Source organism: Lissotriton vulgaris, chromosome 3_1, assembly GCF_964263255.1.
Source record: "Lissotriton vulgaris chromosome 3_1, aLisVul1.2, whole genome shotgun sequence".
NCBI lineage: Eukaryota > Metazoa > Chordata > Amphibia > Caudata > Salamandridae > Lissotriton > Lissotriton vulgaris.
In genome coordinates this window covers 2001162148-2001176002 of record NC_141689.1, presented here as the reverse complement: position 1 = coordinate 2001176002, position 13855 = coordinate 2001162148, and the positions used below count along the sequence as shown (strand labels likewise).

Here is a 13855-nt window from a genome sequence, read left to right as displayed (position 1 = left end):
ATATCTTTTTATACATTCTTTTTCACTTCCTAATGACCATTTTATGTGATTTCCTTAGCTTCTGAAGGTGACTGAACACCTCCAAATCTTACTTTAGCCTCCGACTTCTTTCACCCTTTTCTTATACTCGCTTTTAATTTCCAACATTCCTCATTAAACCAGTTTTTATCTCTACTCTGGTTTCTCTTTTTCCTATGTTCATCAAAACATGTTTTTTATTTTGACTCTAAAACATTCGACCAGTTGGCTGGTTAAATTTTCAAACCATTCTAAATTATTAGTATTGGGGGTACTTTCCAACAATTGGCTGAAAGGTGGCCCGTTTTTAGGTCGAGGTATATCCGGTTTTGCCGAAGGCAAAACCGGATGTAAAGAGATCTTATGCTGTGTAGTAGGGCAGTTTAGACCCGCCTCTCAGCTCCGTTCGCTTTCATTGGCTGGCTTCCTAAACAGAGGCCAGCCATTGGAAGAGAAGTGAGTCATTCCAAACAAGCCCCGTCTTTTTCGGATTTGGGGGCGTCATTTTTGCTGTTCTTTAGCTCGTGACGTTGTCCGTCACTCAGGACAGCAAAACACGCCCCCAAATCCGAAAATGGCCGTGCGTTTCTCCAAGGCATTTTCTCCTTGCCTCGGAGAAACGTGGTGGTGTTTTTGGAGCTGCTCGCCTCCCTAGAAGCTGCTCGGCTTCGCTCCTCTCCTCCCTTCCCTCTGCCCTCCTCGTCGCGCTCTCGCCTCCCTCCCCCCCACCCCCCCCACCCCCGCAGCTCTCCTCCGTCGTGCTAAAAATCACATCGGACCGCATTTGGTCCACTTCTTCACTCCTCCCTAGGAGCTGCTCGGCTCCGCTCGCCTCCTCCCTTCCCTCTGCCCTCCTCCGTCACGCTCTCGCTTCCCCCTCCCCCTCCCTCTGCTGCAGCTCTAAGCATTTCCCACGGGTCTTTTGCACAAAGCAGCGATGCTGATCCGACATCTTCTCCTCTTCCCCGTTTCATACTTCCATTACCCCTATCATGTTTCTTCCTGCCCATGCTTCCATCCGTTTCCATTCTTTAGTGGGCGTGGCTTGTATAGGGCCTCTTTCTTTTGCTCATTGTGCTTTTTCCAACAGGCTTCTGAAGTTGGTATTTTATCTATAACGGACTCCGCACGGCCCTTACGGCTGCAAGTTGGGGGAGGCGGAAACACGTCACGGTACTATGCCGGTGCGCGTCCGCAGGAAGCAGTGGAGCCGGAGTTTGTAGCCCGGAGCCTGGGAGAGGCCGAGGCGGCTGCAGGTAGGGGAAAGCAGGAAGGTGGGAGAATGGTGGCAAGAGGAAAGGGCGCCCCTAGTTTCCTTGGTTGTAAACACTGGAAGGGACTCCTGAGCTTTTAGTTTATTTTCACCCTGAATCTCCTACCTATAAAACACCTCTCTACTTCCTATGTGATCCCAACCCGCTCTGCCCGAATCCAGGGCAGCTCCCCAACGAATACTCAGCGCTTCCTAGTTTACTCCCACGTTCACATGACAGCCCAGATCCATTCATGTCTGACACCTTTGTGTAGCTTCTTAAGTCACAGCCTCAGACGGTACACCCATACTTCAGATATAAATTCTAGATGCTTCTTTATACTTTGCTTCTTCCAGCCGGCTTTACACTTTTCACCTTCCATAATACTTCTGACTTTAACCTTCCTAACTGCTACATAACTCGAACCGCGGTTGCTTCCGTCTCATCACTATTCGTGACAATTTTCAGATTGCGCCATACCGGACACCTCCCATGCTGTTCCATACCACATCACACACTACATAGGCTGCTCCGTACCTGACACCCCCAGGCTGCTCCGTACCTGACACCCCCAGGCTGCTCCGTACCTGACACCCCCAGGCTGCCCCGTACTTTCACCCCTCGCACCTAGGCTGCACCGGACCTGGTACCCCAAATGCTGCTTCAGAAGTGGCACCACCACAACTTCTCCAAACTTCACAAGACGACTTGGTAGGCTGCTTCAGACTTGGCCTCCTTCCCTCCGGGCTATTCCATACTAGGCACCACCACCAGGCATCTTCGATTTGGTACTTAGTTGCTCCATGCTTGTACCCAATATCGGCTGCTCCAGACTTGGCGCTACATCCCCCCGGCTGCGCCAGATTTGGCCCGTCACCCACAGGCTGTTGTATTGTTTTGTAATGCAGCATTCAGTTAGCACGCAAGTCTTTACAACAACTTGCCTTAGGGAAGCAGTGGACTTTGAATAGTATCATTTACTATTCCAACTTCAGTCTGCGCAACATAGGGAAGGTGTTGTACTTAAACGTCAACCCCACACCACAAATGGGCTCCCCTAAAGCAAGTCGTTGTAACAACTTGCGTTCTAAAATAATGCATGGCAATGACACGTTTGGTCTATTGCTAGCACTGTAAAGGCACTCCATGATTCCGGGATCATTTTAAAGGATGTTCCCCGGGTAGCACCCTACACATTGTAGGATGTATAGTTGGAAGGATGTGGTCTTTGTTTTGATCTTATGTGGGAATTGTTTCCATGTTGTGTGTTGCATCAGCCTGCCACCCTGCAGGACTCGTGGCCATATTAACTCAAGCGTGCAGCAGTGAACACCGACAGGAATGTGCTTGCACAATAGTTTCTGCATCACCCATCTGTTCTGTGTTAAATCCCTTGCAGCGCCATCATTTTCAGGACAGCAAGTTACAGCTACGCATGTTATATCTACACATGATTTAAAAACCCGTTCTGTAAACACGCTTTAAGAGGATCTTATGGTTCAAGGAGACACAACACGTGGTTGAAACGTGCTGCGCATTCTTAACAGTTCGGAAAGGCAGAGGTGTCCCGGGAAAGCTTATAAATGTAATCCGTATATTCCATTCAGGGGCGGGGGGCTGGAGGCCCCCATCCTTCAGGGATTCCCCATTCCCCTGAAAGCCTATGACTATCTTTCAGATATGGGATGCTGGGGGCCCCTCCTCGTATATTATGCTGCGGGGACACATGGTTTTGTGTTATGCCACTGGTCCAATTCTTGTGAAAACGAGAGAGCACTGTTCTCCTCTTAAATAAATATTTGTTTGTATGAATACACTTTCAGATCAGATCTGATTGTATATTAAACGTATTCTGGTTTTTTCTACAGTCTGTTCTGGGTTTGGCATATTTGACATTCCTGCTCTCTTTAATCATTGAGGGCAGTCTGACCCTGTTTTGTGTTGTTTCAAACGTGGTACCAGAGCAAGTCCATTAACGCTGGACATACCTCCCCAGTACAGTGCCCTGAAGCTTACTGCAGCTAGACTAGATCTGTGCAACAGGTCCCTTAACCCTGTCATCTATCTACAAAGCAGTCTGTTGGTGACTAACAAACTGAGCCACGAATGCCTTACTATAAGTTCCCCTTTGTTTTCAGATTATTTCTGCAGAGTTTATATAAAGTCAGACAATCAGGCGGCAATACTGTGGCTCATATAGGAATGCATTACAACCACTGCATTACAACAAGGGCTGCTTTATCCCTCCCTCTTTTTGGCTCACAACTACCTCACAACTTTACTCTCTATCTCACTCTCTCTCTATCTCACTAGCTCACTCTATTTCTATCTCAATCTCACTCTCACTACCTCAGTATATCACGACTCACTCCCTCAAAAATTCACTACATCACTCCCTCACTAACTCACTCTATCTCACTACCTCACTCTCTCTTTCTATCTCACTAAGTCACTTTCACTCTCTTTCACTACCTCACTCTCTCTCTCACTACCTCACAAACTCACTCCCTGTTTCTATCTCACTACCTCAGAACATCCCTCTACCTCACTCTTTCACTACCTCAGTCTCTGTCTCTCACTACCTCACTCTATCTACCTCTCTCTCATTACATAACTCTCTCTACCTCACTACACCACTCTATCTCACTACCTCACTATCTCACTACCTCACTATCTCACAACTTCTCTCTCTCAAAACATCACTACCTCACTCTCTTACTACCTCACTCTCTTACTACCTCACCCTCTAGCTCACAACTTCACTCTCTCTCTCTAACTCACTACCTCAATCACTCTCTATCTCACTACCTCACTCTTTCTATCTCACTAACTCACCATGAAACCCCTGGGTGTCTGTGCGCTTAAAAAGTTTAGAATAACATAACTCACTTTCACTCTCTTTCACTACCTCTCTCTCTCTCACTACATCACTCTATGCTTATATCACTACCTCACAACATCCCTCTCCCTCCCTCACTCTTTCACTACCTCACTCTCTATCTACCTCACTCTCTCTCACTACCTCACTCTCTCTCTGCTAATGCAATAGGTATCACATATGCAAAAAAAGCTAATGCCGATAGAAATGACAATGCCATTTATTTAGGGATACAAAAAAGATAAAAAAAATAATGAGCAATACCAATAGCTCTACCTATAATATTGCCGAGACCATTGCATTGTAAATTATTATTATTAGTATTGGGGGTACTTTCCAACAATTGGCTGAAAGGTGGCCCGTTTTTCCATATGCTTCTCTGTAATGAGAGTGGTGAGCCGCTTGGGGTAATCCATTTGTACAGGAATGACTGTCTCTTGTTTTTTTATTTTCTCCTTCTATTTTGAGTTTAATTATCAATTCTCTCAGCTCTTGTTACCTCAAAGCCCCCAAATTGTTAAAAATGTCATGCCTGCAAAAAGATATAGTCTATGGGGCATGGTTGATGACCTATCTTAAATGGGTGATTAGCTGGCTGATTGGCCTCCATCCTTCCATTTATACAGAATAAGCCCATCGAGCCCAAAAAGTTCCAGAGGGCTATATCTTGTGCTGCAAGACCAACCTCAGGGAAACTGACAGTATTTATCTTGTATGAGGACAGCAGCTCCTTGCACCATAGATAAACTCTGCAAGGGTCTAATTTGAGATTAAAGTCTCCCATCAAGATGAATAAGTATGTCTGGTATGAGTCAGTTAAAACATGTATATCTTCTTTGAATATTTCCAGTACTAACTTATATTCTGCATCTTCTCTCTCCCCTGCATATAGACATTTGCTATGACTATACCATCATGCTGTCTGTCGGGGTCCAGTAAGAGTACTCTATAGACCATCAACCATTTACATTTGACTTCTAAGGGGACCAATTTCTTGGCTATTTTGGCGGGTTATTTGCCCAACCGATGGTCATCCAAAGTGTCTCCTTCTATCTGAACTATTCAGCTGTCGGAGCTGAATGAGAGTCACTTAAGAGCTGTGGAGGAATACAGTGCCAGTTCTGCATGGTTGACTCCTAAAACAGTCCCTTTTGCACAGAAACATGGACTAGAAGTCCAGGTGGCTGTGCTATGCCCCATCTTACCCATCCTTCGTGATAGCATCTATGCGCCTCTGAATGGTGGCACAGACAGACCTGCGACCTGTGGCAAGAGGGAGGAAGCACGCAGAGGAGATAACAGGACAGGCTATTCGCCATATAAGAATCCTAAAACCTTTTTTTAAGCATGAATTTCAATTAAACCAAATCAGTGCAATATGCTATTGCCAATGTGCACTATAGCATGTTGCACAGCAATGCTTTTATGTAGATGTAGGTAGTCACTTTCTGCCCTAGGCTGCATTCTTCTTGACCTTAATCAAGGATTTATAAAGCATGGCAAATCACCCAAGAGGGTCTGGAGGCACTGATATTGCTAACTGCTTTGTGGTGATCGGTTCATTCGAACAGCCAGGTCCCGAGTTCTTTCCTCAATTGCTGGAGCTATGAGGCTGTTCTGAGGTGCAGGGGAAGGTTGTTTGAAAAGTTTGATTAGATAAGATAGAGGTCTAGGTTCGAGGCTTTTGTAAGGCTATGAATAAGGACTGGAAAGCAGTCTGCATGATAGCCAGATAGGTATGGAAGACAGATATGCAGAGATAAGTAGTAGACAGTGAATGGAATAAAACATGCGTGTTGGTGCATGAGGTGTCCAGCAGCGCCAGATTTAAGCAAATACATTTTAATATTTTTACTGAACACATGACACAAATGTAGGACATTTTAAGCTGCATTTCTGCATATGACCTTGTCTTGCATACCTCTGAATACTGGGACCAAATAGTTGTAACAGTTAATACTGTCACGAATATAGGTATGACAAGAACAACAGAATGTTGTTTAGTAAACAGAATACCCCGTCCACAACACAAATAATCCAGTATAGATACAAACTATTGGCCTCACTGTTGACTAAAAGAAGAGTGGCAATACACTGGATGAGTGCAGAGGGCCTACAATAGGCTCCTGGAGGAAAGACCTCCTGGAATGGGGTCTGGCGGAAGGGGGTGGGATGAAGATGGTCCGACGGATGAGAATGCTCAAGAGAGCTGGGAAATGTGGCGGGAAATTATTGGCTTGTTAATGGGGGGAGCAGCAAATGGCTACCCAATAGGCGCCGAGTCAGAGACGGAAGGGCAGCTAGGACAGGAAGGTTGAATGCATAACAGTAAACCGGTTGGAAAGTCTGGGGTGTAAGAGCAATGGAGAGGACATGGCTGGTCTCAGGGAAAGTACCTTTGAAGAACTTATCAAACTGAATGGTTAGGGGTGGAACTGCCGGTGTACACTAAAAGATCACGGGCGGGGGTGTTAACACATTGTTGCTAAAACGAACTACTTCTCGTGGAGTAAGAGAAGAACAAACCTATGACTGAAGTGATACACAAATAGGCATCACCTGCATGAGTTGTTGCAGCAAAATGACAAATCAAGAGAAAAAATACAAAGTTACTGCGTGTTGAAAGGTAGCAATTTCAATTTTCGCACGTGAAATGTTAGTACAGTGCCTTGTAATATCAGCATTTCCAGTTTTGCAAAGGTGTGTTATTTTCGCCCAGCAAATGGCTTTGCACGTTCCCGACAGTAAATCTGCCCCAGTGTTACGTAATGACAGCTATTACTGAAGTCCAAAGAGACAGTTTTGTCTGTGGTGTGCACTGGGCTAATAATGATCATTATTATTCAATCTTACCACCAGAATCAGTCTGCAATCAGTTACTCTAAATAAGGCGCTTCTTCCAACCAAAAAAAGCATACTGAACAGACAAAACTGGTGACTCGACACATTGAATATGGCATTTTTTAAGGTTAAAATCCTTTTCGGTTTAGGGTTAGCATGGGGACTGCTCTGACTACAAATTGTGGAACTCCCTGCCTGTCCCCCAGAGACAGAATACCAGCCTTTTGAAATGTAGGAAAGAGCTAAAGACATGGCTCTTTGTACAATAGTCCTCGGCCTGGTCTGCCCGCTCCTAAGCACCTGTTCTCAATCTGATGAAGCGCCGGGACACTCCTTTGGAGTAGCTGAGCGCTATATTAAGACAAACTTTAACATAACATAACTACTGAGTCAAAATGTATCGGCCTAGGAGCGCAGCTTCCAAAATTCAAGAATGTGATGCTATGTGTGATCTTCGACAGTGCCTTTTCTCTTCCTGCAACTCTTCAGCCCAGAAAATAGAGTGTCCACGTGAGATGCTTACCAGAAACAACGCTGTAAATTGATAATGCACTCACCTATTGTCCACTCATGTATAATGTATAGCATGGAGGAGGGGGTATAGGATGAGGTTCGCGTGTAGTACACATTTTATTTATTGCAGGACCCTTTGCAGAAGAGCAGGTTGTGTAATTCGCAGGCATTGATGCATTGAGGAAGGGATACAGGATGAGAAGTGGGGGCAAATGAGTGTGCTAATTATACTTGTATGCATTATGGAAACCTTGTGTGACCAAGAGTGCTGCTGCACGTATTCTACACTCCCTCGTAGGAACGCGTAAATATTAATTCAGAGTCAACGCTATTTTCTGGCGTGCAATGAGAGCAGTAAACCTGTCCTCGTTCCCACCTCTGACATTTTCAATCTGCACCTATGATTTACAAAGGGCCATATGTTTTCAACAATAAGGGGAAAAAGATTCCCTCATGCAAAAATATCATTGGCGGCTAGGATGTGTTATTAATAATAAATGATTTTTCAGTACTTAGCAGGAGATTGAAACCAAATGGAAATTTCATACAATTTAAGTGCCTACAGTAACTGGCATTTTATAAAGGTTCACTGCGAGGAACACGTGGAATGTCTGCCAAGTTTCAGCACTCGATGTTGTACAACTTTCACGGACTCCCTTCATTCCTGAGCGGTGAAAACCTACGTTTAACTCCTTGGATGCAGGGGACGGCAAAGCTCCTGCCAGACAATTGGCCGTAATGCTCCAGCCTCCTAAAAGATTTAGCTGATGGATCCATTCACAAACTTCCTTTCAGTCACTCAGTGGCAGCCGGCATGTCCTGATGGTGGTGAGGTGGGTGAGTGGGACAAAGAACCAAATCCGGCCCTGGCAAAGTGCACGGCCGCCCCCTCCCCCCCCCCCCGGGGATGTAGGGGGTGCAGCCAAGCTGTTTGCCACGGCCAGTTTCGGCCGATTTCGTTACAGCGGCCAATATAGCAGCTATGCTGCAAAAACAGCCCTGTAACAAAATCGCCCCCCAGGGACCCAAAACCGCCCCCCAAACCTGGGTACCCACCAGGGAAATGCCCGGTGCCCACTACGGCCAGTCCGGCCCTGGGCACTTAACTGCAAGCACGACATCCTCCTCGATTGTCTACTCTCATCGAGGCAAGCAGGCAGGCTCTAAACTCCCAAGCCAATCCTGATGCTGCTCTCACCAGCATGAGAGCAGCGCCAGGATTGGTGGTAGCGGCCCCTATCAGCTCTCAGAAGAGCATTAGAGACTTATGTCTTAAGACAGCTGGATTAGAGAGGTTTAAAGCGAGTATTTGTAGCTGGCCGTTACAAGACATGTGCACTTTAAACTGAAAGTGCCCTGCTCTATCTGTTGCTGCCAGTCAGCAGCAGTCCTGCCACCATCCTGATGCTCCGTTCGGCACGGGGTGACTAAAAATAAAATGGTAATGAATTAACTTAATTAGCATCTTATTCTTCATCTCTGTGGGCATTTCAGTGGGGCAAGGCTCCTCCGCTCAAACAGAGGAGCCATCCCTGCAGTCACTCATGAAATTAGAGCCACTGAATGTTTGAGGTGGGTGAGCCGCTAAAAGCTCGACCCAGAATCGAGCCTGAAGTCCGCCACCCAGGCCCTCGTCACCAGCCGTCTGGACTACGGCAACTCCCTCTACGCAGGAACCACCGCCAAACTCCAGAAGAGACTTCAGCGGATCCAGAACGCCTCAGCACGACTCATCCTGGACGTCCCCCGTCGCAGCCACATCTCCGAACACCTGAGAGACCTGCACTGGCTCCCGGTCAACAAGAGAATCACCTTCCGTCTCCTCACCCACGCTCACAAAGCCCTACACAACCAAGGACCAGGATACCTCAACACCCGCCTCAACTTCTACGCTCCCAAACGCCAGCTTCGATCGACCGCCCACGCCCTCGCCGCCGTCCCCCGAATCCGAAGAGCCACCACAGGGGGACGGTCCTTCTCCTACCTCGCCGCCAAAACTTGGAACTCCCTCCCGACCCACCTCCGCCTGATCCAGGACCACCTCGCCTTCAGGAAGCAGCTCAAGACCTGGCTGTTCGAGCAGTAGCGGACCCCCCTCCCCTAGCGCCTTGAGACCCTCTGGGTGAGTAGTGCGCTATATAAATGCTTTGATTGATTGATTGATTGATTGACTTGCTCACCTCGAGTTCCTGTTGGAACATCAAGCCCATAACAAGCGGAGTTCTCATATGGCTTCTGCCTGACACCCTCCCTATACCCAAGATATGGCTTAATGGCCACAGCTGCTGACTGATGAACCAGGTTCACGTTTCAGTGTTGGCTCAACATCCTATGATTCTATGCAAATCATTTAAATCTCCCCGTACCTATAAAAAATGATGGGCCTTGTGTAATGTAACTAATGCTCATGCACAGCGCTCCAACACGTTTCAATCAAGTTCGGCTACATAAAAACTGCAAACAAATTTACAAAGAGGTCAAAACAAAGCCTTAACATACTAAAGCAAACAGGAATCATTTAAATGGTTTATTTGATCATAGTGAAACCAGACTACCTGGATAAACCGCAGCTTCTGCACTAATACTGTGTGAGCTTTTGCATATATTTTATTTCACCAAAACTCCTTATTTCATCATTGTGAATTAAAGCGCTCCCAAATTTGTGTTAAGAATACCTATTGTACAAAAACCTACTATGTTTGCTTTATATAATGTTGCTCCATAATATGGGCCATGTATGGGGTTTACAGGACAACTGTCTTGCCTTTTAGGTCACGAATGGTTCCGGTTTAAAAAGTTTCACTTTTAATAAGTACTTCGCTGTGCCATAATGTGACAAATTAATGGCAAAGCTCACACTTGGGATAGAAATAAGCCTTTTTTAATTTTGAAGCGACTTTATAATATCTTACATGATGTTTGCTGTACAATATACAAAGCAAACATTGTAAGGGCTACTCTCGTGCACAGGCTATATATATATGATTCGAGCCAGACCCTTGGGTTAACTCTACTCTCCCTGTTAATTTGTGGCCTGTCCATCTGTATGTGAAACTTAAGAGTTCTCCACGTTTTCTAGGGGTTCTCGGAACCCAGGCACAGATCGTCCAGGCGCACTGCTAGAAGTAAGCCCCAGGTTCCTCAGCATGAGCACTCCTATGGGCCTTTGCCGGTACTTTATGCAGGAAACATAACTGCACAAAATCACCTACTGCACTGTTCATGAAACAGTGAGTGCTGCAGCAAATGGACACACATCTGGAGTATTCTGCATGAGTAACTAATTCATGAGTCACACTAGGAAAAACACTAACCCTACAAACCACTTCAACCACACCACATCGAGAGGGGAAAGTCATTTTACTTGCACACATAGATTGAAAGAGGCAGAGAGTATAGCAACCAATAAAAGGCCAAAGATGTTGTAACTACTATCCTACAAAGGACAGGATGCTGGTTCTGTTGCCACTCTTCTCCACAGGCCAGGCATTTGGTACTGCAGCATTAGACCACAGTCTTACAAATATGTTTCGTGTACATAGTTCAAAGGGTTGCTTCTCCAGCACATTCACAGGTTAAGAGGCTGGTCATGAAGCATATATAAACCCAAGGGGCTGGTTCTCCAGACTATGAACACAGGTCAAGGGGTTGCTTCTGTAACACTTGTAAAATATCCACAGGGGAGTTTCTTCTAAATATGGCGAGTGTAGAGGGTTGGGTGTGGGGCTCATGCCCACAAGTAAGGAAGGTTGGCTCTGATGCACGTGCACACACCAGGGTTTTGGCTTAGCAACATGTGCACTACATACGTAAGTTAGTGTTTCGTCCTAAGTCAAGGGATGGCTCTGAAGAGGAGGTTCAAATGCTTGTTTCTGGAGCATGTGCACATATATAAGTCAGGGAGTTGGTTGAGCAATAGATGTAATATGTGCAGCTCATGCACAGGTTAGGGGCTGGTTCTTCAGCGCACACACAGATCAGAGGGTTTTTCTGAAATTCCTGTCTATAACGGTTGAGGTAGTGTTCTACAGCCAAGAGCCATGTTAGCAGTTCTTGGAGTGATTTTGCGTCATATGTATACTGGCAGAATTGGCAGAGACTTTTGATATTGGCACTAGTGCTGAAATGAGCAAATGAAATAAGTTGCACCCACTTAGCATGAGTGCCTATGTAGAGTGGAGCACAAATTGTATGCACACGCAGTTTGAACTTTTGCTTCGCATCATACCTGCGAGTGCAAAAACGGGAAAAGCATGTACCCAAAATGAGTGTGAATGTCGTCTGCACTGGTTTGTCCAATAGTCGCATATAGGAACATTGAGTGCAAAAACATGGAGATGTTCCAGCTAACATTTAAAATCTGCTGGTGAGTTTTTGTATGTGTCTAAATGACCCCATAAATCTTAAATCATGAGGATTATCAGTAATTATACTACTGTGCATGCAAAACCCCTTAGACTCGTCTTCACTTTACAATTACAGATAAGGATGCTGAAAGTACACTACTAAAAAAATCTAACTTGGGCTTGTTTAAGCAGCAGAAGTTTACAATTGCTATTATTTTCTGCTTGCCTTACATTGTGTGGTTTTTAACCCCTTCCATGCTCATGACAAGGTCAACTCGTCATGGGTGTTACCTGTGTTAAGAGTAATAACCTAAAATATGCTAATGAATGAACAAATTATGTTTATTTAGATAATCAATAATGTTTAAGTAGATAGCCTAAGGCGTATTCTTTTTCTAATATATTATAGAAGAAGAAGGGGTAAGTTTATGGCAAAAAGGTCATCACATATAAGATGCATCCATTCTATGCCATGGACGATCATGCACAGATCTGCAACAATTAAGGTGCATTAGTTAACATTAGTCTACTGGCTGGCCAGTAGCAGAAATCCAGGTTGGTACATTTTAGATGTAGCTTTCGTATCTCTTTAGCAGCATCCATTGGAAATCTTTTGGGGATATAAATGAAGAGAGATGGGTCTGGAATGTAAAATCACAGGATTTGTGATTGCAGTGGAATCCAAGCGCGATGGATGAGGGGTGGAGTTTAGTTATTGGCCAATTAGAACATGCAATTTTCTTGAATCATTTGTGTTTGATTTTAAAGAGGCTTTAGTTCTTACAAGGACGTATTGCTGTCACTAAAAGAGATACACCCACATCACTGGGGAGAGGATGTGGCCTTACGGCTAGAGCAGTTAACCTCGGTGCCTGAGAACCAGGTTTGAGTCTCAGCAGGGACCCTCAACATCCTGTGATTCTGGGCAAATCACTGAAACTCCCTGTGCCTAACAAAACAAAACAAAAAATGAATGTGTCTGCTGTAACGAAACCGGTGCTCATATATAGCACTCCTATACCTTTAGGTCAAGTGTGTGCTATATAAAACTCAGGGGGAAAAAAGTGTCTTAAAAGATTGACCACTTGAGGTATCAGGTTTCCATAAGGAAAGAAATGGTCATGTCACAGGAATATAAGTGGAACTACAGTTTGGCAGCCACAATGGGATACAGAAGAATGATGTAAATGAAAATATAGTGAGATAATAACGTCCCAAGCTTGGCATTTTAGGGATATTCATTGCAAATTTGACCCAGAGACGAATAGCTGACTGCCCCTAGATGTTTAGAGATATGTATGTTTGTTGTTTCCTCACATAGACTTTCATAGACTGGACAGAAAATATATTATGTAGGCTATTGATGCTACAAAGTATAATGGCGGTACAAAGGGGGGTGGTGATGGACGGAGCATCTGAATCAATCAAACACTCACACCCAGTCAAAAGATCTGGGTTTAATCCATCACCGTTCTTTAGCCCACTCTGCCACCCCAGTTCAGACATGGCTATATGCGAATCAGGCTGACCCTGTGCCTCATGGGAACAGTCCAACCCGAACCACCAAGCCATGTCTTCCCTGGACCGGAAACAAGCTTCCGAGGACCGGTTTCTGGCATTCCAGCCGTCTTCAGCCCGGCTTGCTTGAATCCAGTGGCAAAGTGAGCAAGGGACTCACATCTGAGCATACCCTGCCACACTTATGGCGGCCAAAAGCTGTACAAAGGGGGGGGGGGCTTTTTTTTAACTGTTTTTGGGGAATGGTAAATAAAACTACCATGAAGGTGTAGGAAATAAAATTCAACTTTTCCATCCCCCATACCATAACAAATATTCATTCAAACCAGTGCTCATGACCTGGGGTTGGAGGACATATACAACACCTACTCAGGATGTCTGTGATTTAAGAAAATTAAATGATGGGAGCAGATTAATAAAGTATGTATACATTTAAAAAAAATACAAAATGCAAAATAGAAACATTTTAAAAGCTCTATAAATATGGA

The 13855-nt window shown here is 45.1% G+C and overlaps 1 protein-coding gene across 3 annotated transcripts in view; it reads right to left on the bottom strand.

Annotated features, from left to right (window-relative positions):
- Positions 1-13855, bottom strand: part of TENM3 (teneurin transmembrane protein 3) — a 1290943-nt gene that overhangs the window by 192207 nt on the left and 1084881 nt on the right. The gene's annotated exons all lie outside the window — the stretch shown is intronic.